The sequence below is a fragment of the Papaver somniferum genome, chromosome 6 (assembly GCF_003573695.1).
Source record: "Papaver somniferum cultivar HN1 chromosome 6, ASM357369v1, whole genome shotgun sequence".
Classification (NCBI taxonomy): Eukaryota; Viridiplantae; Streptophyta; class Magnoliopsida; order Ranunculales; family Papaveraceae; genus Papaver; species Papaver somniferum.
The window spans coordinates 130,765,302-130,772,801 of record NC_039363.1 but is presented as its reverse complement, the minus strand read 5'-3'; positions in this window follow the sequence as shown (position 1 = coordinate 130,772,801).

Genomic DNA, 7,500 nt, shown 5'->3' with positions numbered 1-7,500 from the left:
CGCAATACTGCTGGATAAAGAGATATCCGCTATACAACTAGATAAACATTCTAAGATGCATCCGCTTTATAGCTGGATAAGATTAGGAGAGAGATAAAGATGAGAGGGACATCTGCTAAACAGCTGGACTAATTACGTGTGATGAGTTGAACCAGTGCTAGAAAGATCTTGTGCCAAATGGAAAGCGGACTAACAAAGCAACCAATATGCATCTCTCTTCGACTCTCTCATAGTGCTCAGTAGAAACAACGTCTTCTCCGGCTTCAACTGTTGATGATAAACTCTCGAACCTCGTAGAACCTTGACACTTTAACTTTTCTCCTTAATTTCTTGCTTGAAATTTCCTTATAGATTTCTACTTCCCTATGGTCTTATTGAACAAAACGTAACAACGATTTTTTTTTTTGCAATACAAAAATAACAAGACAAAATTTTAAAAGCCATGAGAGAAGGACTTTAGAAATTGGATCTTCGCAACTTGTGATGTCATGTTATCATGAACTTCAACAACTTATATCATTTGCTCTTATAACTTCTTGTAACTAAGTCTTTAACTTTGATTTTAATTATTTTTTTTTATTGTTGCTTCTAAAACTTAAATGTCTTCAACTTTCTTCATAGATTTTGATGTCGCTCCGCTTGTTGATGATGATAAGTTTCTACTGAGAGAGAGTCGTAATCCAGTAACTAAGACTACATTGTGAGGTTGCTTTGTCTTTCTGGCATTTGCTTCTAGCCTAATTGCCTTTCCATCATGTATGGTTAGGTCCATCACGGTTACCCTCTAAAAGGAACAAGTTCTCTCCTGAATTTTCAAAGATCTCAATGTCTTTTTCTCTAATGTCTCAATATAATATTATCTCTAGCAATTTCAATTTCTATATTTTCGGTGAGAAACAGTATGTAAACTTAGCTAACCAAATATTATGTGACGCTAGAAGTTTCTCGCTTACCCCCAAACTTAAATCTAACATTGTCCTTATTGTTTCTAATGAAAGAGCAATACCAAAAAAGTGAAGTAACATGAGGAATCAGTAAAGAGAGAAGTCGGAAAGATAGTACCTGGGTGAAGAGATAAATCAAAAAATAATATACAACATACAATCGCCTCGATGGTCAATCAAGGGTAAACAGGGTCCTCCAGAGGGACCTCCTCAACATCACCTGTAGGAAAGGGCTCTAAAAAGGGTTTCAATATCTGACCGTTAACCTTCGAAGAACTACTACCATCCGGTGTCTCGATCTCAAAACAGCTCCATGATGAAAGACAGTGCGAACAATAAAAGGACCCGTCCACCGAGAACGTAACTTCCCAGGGAAAAGATGCAAGCGGGTATCATACAGAAGAACTTTTTGACCTGGAGAAAATGACTTCCTTAAAATATTTCTATCATGCACAAGTTTCATTTTGATCTTATACTCCTTAGCACTATCGTAAGAATCTATACGAATCTCGTCCAACTCATTGAGATGGAGTTTCCTATGGGCTCCTGGCTTGTCAAGTGAAAAGTTTAGCTGCTTAACATCCCAATAAGCTCTATGTTCTAACTCAACAGGTAAATGACATTCCTTGCCATACACAAGCTGATAAGGCGACATTCCAATGAAGGTTTTAAACGCAGTACGGTAAGCCCATAAGGCATCAGTAAGCCTAGACGACCAGTCTTTCCGATTATGATTAACTGTTTTCTCTAATATACGTTTTATCTCCCTATTGTAAACCTCTACCTGACCACTAGTCTGTGGATGATACGGGGTAGCTACCTTATGTGTGACACCATATTTCTTCATCAAAAGCCTAAAAGGTCCATTACAAAAGTGCGACCCTCCATCACTAATTATAGCTCGCGGTGTACCAAAACGTGTAAGTATATTATTTTTCAAAAACTCAATCACAACCCTATGGTCATTGGTTTTACATGCAATCACCTTAATCCACTTAGAGACATAGTCTACAGCGACAAGGATGTATAGGTTATCAAAAGAATTAGGAAACGGGCCCATAAAGTCAATACCCCACACATCAAAGACCTCAACAACTAAAATAGGGTTCAAGGGAATCATGTTCCTACGGGTAATGGTTCCTAATTTCTGGCAACGTTCACAAGTAACACAGTAACTATGGGAGTCTTTAAACAACGAAAGCCAATAGAATCCACACTGCAATATCTTAGCAGCGGTCTTCTTAGCACTAAAGTGACCCCCACAAGCATGATCATGACAAAAGGAAATAATACTGGACTGGTCACTCTCAGGTATACATCTCCTAATAATCTGTTCGGGATAATACTTAAATAAATAAGGATCATCCCAAAAGAAGTGCTTAACCTCAGCTAAAAACCTTGAACGGTCTTGTTTACCCCAATGTTGGGGCATTCGACCAGTAACAAGATAGTTCACTATATTCGCACCAAGGTAATTGGGTAACAAAGAACAGTTGTTCATCAGGAAAGCTATCCCTTATAGGAAGGGAACCATCAGGGGAATAAACAACTAGCCTAGACAAGTGGTCTGCTACTACATTTTCGGCACCCTTTTTGTCTCTAATATCTGGAGAAAACTATTGCAACAAAATGATCCACCTAATAAATCTAGGTTTCGTATCCTTCTTAAACAGAAGATATTTCAAAGCATCATGATCAGTATATATTACGATCTTAGAACCTAGAGATAGGGTCTAAACATGTCTAAGGCAAACACAATGGCTAACAGTTCCTTCTCGGTAGTGGTATAGTTTAATTGGGCATCATTCAGAGTTTTACTAGCATAGTAAATCACATGAAGTAATTTGTTTTCTCTCTGACCTAGCACAACATCAATAGCATAATCTGAAGCATCACACATGATCTCAAAAGGTAGGTTCCAGTTGGGTGCCTGGACTATGGGAGCGGTAGTGAGTAAAGTCTTAAGCTTCTCAAAATTCTTCATCATCGAAGACAAACTTAACATCTTTTGCAAGAAGATTGCAAAGAGGTCTAGAAATCAAGCTAAAATCCTTAATGAATCGGCGATAAAAACCTGCATGCCCTAAGAATGACCTAATGTCTTTTATGGTTTTTGGGACCTGTAAAATCTTAATAAGGTCAACTTTGGCTTTATCAACCTCTATACCCTTAAAAGATACGATATGCCCTAGAACAATTCCTGAACGAACCATGCAGTGGCATTTCTCCCAATTAAGCACTAAGTTCTTTTCCTTACACCTAGTCAACACTAATGACAAATGATGCAAGCACTCACCGAAAGACGAACCAAACACTGAAAAATCATCCATAAAGACCTCTAAAAACTTTTCTACCATATCTGAAAATATGCTCATCATGCAATGCTGAAAAGTCGCAGGGGCGTTACATATCCCGAAAGGCATGCGTCTATACACAAAGGTATCAAAGGGACAGGTAAAAGTAGTTTTTTCTTGGTCTTCTGGGGCAATAACGATATGATTATAGCATGAGTAGCCATCTAAGAAGCAATAATGACTATGTACAGCTAATCTCTCTAGCATTTGGTCGATGAAGGGAAGGGGAAAGTGCTCCTTCCTAGTGACCTTGTTCAATTTTCTATAGTCAATACAGACACGCCAACCCGTGGCCACCCAGGTTGGGATTAATTCATTGTTATCATTCTGGACTACAGTGATACCGGATTTCTTGGGAACAACCTGAACGGGGCTGACCCACTTACTGTCTGAAATAGGGTAGATAATGCCTGCGTCTAACAACTTAAGGACCTCGTTTCGATATACTTCTTTCATATTAGGGTTTAGTCGACGTTGCATCTCCCTAGAAGGTTTGGTATCTTCCTCTAAATAAATATGATGCATACAAACAGTAGGACTTATACCCTTAATGTCTGTTATGGTCCACCCTAAAGCTTCCTTGTTGTTTTGAAGGACGGTTACTAGCCTACTTTCCTGATCACTATCCAAGTCCGAAGCAACAATCACAGGTAAAGTTTCAGATGGGCCTAAAAACACATACTTCAGGGTATCTGGTAATGGTTTAAGGTCCAATGTAGGAGGCTCTTCTAAAGAAGGAACTAGGGTAGACTTAGAAACTGGTAGTGGTTCGAACTTATGTTTCCATCCATTACTAGTGTCTAACAAAGGGGTTGAATCTAAAAAACCATTCACCTCATTAATCACATTATCATCATCAAAATAAATCCCAAAGTGAGCTAGGAATTTCTCTAATGGATCTTCCAACAAAGTGTTTGGTAATGACTCCTCGACTAATGTTCCTATCATGTTCACCTCTTCTATGCTCGAGTCATCTAGTTCAGAGGGTAGCTTACTAATATTAAAGATGTTCATCTCAATAATCATATTACCAAAAGACAAATTCATAATACCATTTCGACAATTAATGATCGCATTGGATGTAGCAAAAAACGGGCGACCTAAAATCACTAGTATTTGGTTTTATGGGTCAGTGGCAGGTTGGATATCTAGGATAACAAAATCCACTGGATAAATAAACTTGTCGACCTCAATAAGAACGTCCTCGATCACACCACGAGGAATTTTAACAGACCTATCAGCTAACTGGAGTGTCATCTGGGTAGGTTTCATCTCACCAAGTCCTAGCTTAAGGTACACATGGTACGGCAGTAAATTCACACTGGCTCCTAAGTCAAGCAAAGCTTTCTCGACATGGTATTTACCTATTGTGAAAGAAATAGTAGGGCACCCTGGGTCTTTATACTTAGGAGTGGTGGTATTCTGAATAATAGAACTCACGTGACTAGTTAGAAAGGCTTTCTTCTGGACACTAAGTTTTCGCTTTCGCGTACACATATCCTTAAGAAACTTGGCATAAGCGGGAATCTGCTTAATCGCATCTAACAATGGGAGGTTGATAGTAACCTGCTTAAAGACCTCCAATATATCATTAAAGTTGGACTCCCTCTTAGTTGGAACTAGCAGATGGGGGAACGGGGCTCTGGGAACAAAGTCGGGCTCAACAGGACCCTCATTGGTCTCTTTAGAAACTCTATCAGTCTCCTCATTTTCTGGCTCAGAAGGGTGAACTACAACATGTTCATTTTCAGGCATGGCGACCTTATTGTCAACTTTCTTTCTACTCCGAAGGGTTGTAACAGAATTCACATGATTGTACGATTTCTCTCCTTTAGGGTTAGGATCAGTATGACTAGGGAACCTTCCATCTTCTCTCTCACTAAGAAACTTAGCTATTTGGCCGACTTGAAGTTCTAAATTAGCAAGAGACTGGGAATTATTCTTAAAATTCTGCCTGGTTTCTTCCTGAAAACTATAGTGGTTCTTTGATAGCATATCATGGTTCTTTGCTAACATAGTAAGAGTTTCTTCTAAGGTGGAGATATTTTTCTCATTCTGAAACTGTGGTTGACCTGAAGAGTTCTCAGTATAACCAAAACCTGGGGGAGGCTGAGAATTACTAGACTGGCCTTGATTCTGGCCCTTAGACCAAGAAAAGTTAGGGTAGTTTCTCCAACCAGGGTTGTAGGTCTCTGAGTATGGGTCAAACTTCTGACGGTTTTAAAACCTAGAGTTGTTATAGACAGCATGGGCTTGCTCTTCACTAACCTGTCCTTCCCAAAATGAGCTATTAGGTTCTACTCCACAACTAGAGACTTGAGAGGCTCTAATCCTATCATCGGATTCAACAAGAGACCTATGTTTAGGATGATTCAATTCCAAAGCTTCTAACCTTCTAGACAAAGCAGCAAACTTAGAATATGAACCAAAATTTGTATCTACCACATTGGTGATACTTCTATTGACCAAGAGTCTTTTAGGAGGTTCAACACAAGACTCCCACTGTTGGGATTTTTCAACGACAACTCCTAAGAAGGTAAAAGCATCATCAACATTTTTACTAGTGAACTCACTAGCGCATATAGAATCGACCATGGATTTGGTAGAATAGTCTAAACCATCATAAATAATCTCTACTAGTTTCATCTTATCAAATCCATGGTGAGGACACTGAGATAGGAGATCATTGAATCTCTCTAAAAACCTATAAAGATACTCTCCCTCTTGTTGCACACTAGCACTAATTTTCTGCCTAACAGCTGAGTTTTATGCTTAGGGTATAATTTCATATAGAAAGCAGCAATAAAGTCGTGCCATGTTTCAATGGATTCAGATGGTAGGTTGTTCAGCTAAGTCTTGGATTTATCTCTCAATGAAAAGGGAAACATCTTAAGTTTCAAGACTTCATCAGTAAGGTCTTTTATTCTAATTGTCCCACAAATTTCCTCAAAGTCCCTAATATGAAAATAAGGGTTCTCATCATCTTTTCCTAAGAATATAGGGATCATCTGAAGAATACTAGGTTTTATCTCGAAATTAGCCGTAATGGCTGGCAATTTAATACATGAGGCTCGGGTGGACATAGTTGGGAACATGTAATCTTTCAAAGTTTCCATTGTTGGTACTACAGAAGTACTAGGGGTACTTTCCTCACGAAGAGACAGATTCTCAAAACTGAAGTTTCCAAAAACAGGGCTCTCAAAAGAAGAATCTTCGAGATCCCTGCTTCCACAAAAGGAACTACTAGGTTTGTCACTAATCAAACGACCTAGATTGTTTCTTTTCCAAGCCCGTTCTCTAATGACCTCGGGCATACACTAGAAAAAAAAACAAAAACAAAAATAAAAATCCTGAAGGAAGGGAGGTTCAAGCAAACACACAGCAGTCTGACTCCACCAAAGCAAACCTAAATATTTTTAGCAAACAAAAAGCATGATGGCTCCGCTTAGATTGTTTCTATACCAGCTTCTATTCTTTAAGAAAGGAATTCGTTACAATCTGAGCAAACCTCTCTGGAATCAATCCGAGTTAAAGTAAGTTGAATAGAGACGAGGGAAGATGCGTGGAGCTTTGATACCCAAGGCCTCACCGGCGTTACAAGGCGGCGTATTCAAATCACAGAAACCATCATGAACTTCAAAGCATGCTCAAAAGAGTAACCGATATTCTTTAAAACGAATTTCCTATTAAGCTCGTTACCCTATTGGTCTCGTTCTATTCCAAATTTTAAAGCTTAAGTTCGCGTTAAGTATCATTTTCCTAAGGCGGGCAAGAAGAGAACGGTGATGAAATCCGAACCCTTATCTTGTATGGACAATCCTTTCCCTTTACTAGGAAATTAAAGCAGTCGTTTTCAGTTCCTCGACATATATGCAAACGAAGGAATACAGTAAACCCGCTGACAGGGGATTCGCGGGTGATTAGATAAACTTACCTCCCGTACCAGACGGGCAAAGAACCATTGTAGTCGACTCGGGCCACGACTCTTATGTCATGTACGAACCCGAGGGGCCGAGACGATATCGTAATCGCCATCCTTCTCTGCACACAGTTTATATTTAAACTACCCTTCCGTAGGGTTTAAAAATAATGTCCCAAAGTTTAAAGTCCAAAGGCCAAAAATAAAGTGCAAAAGAAAAGGAAAGTCCAAAAAAAATAAAATATAACAAAAAAAAATAACTCTTTTTTTTATAAAATAAAAA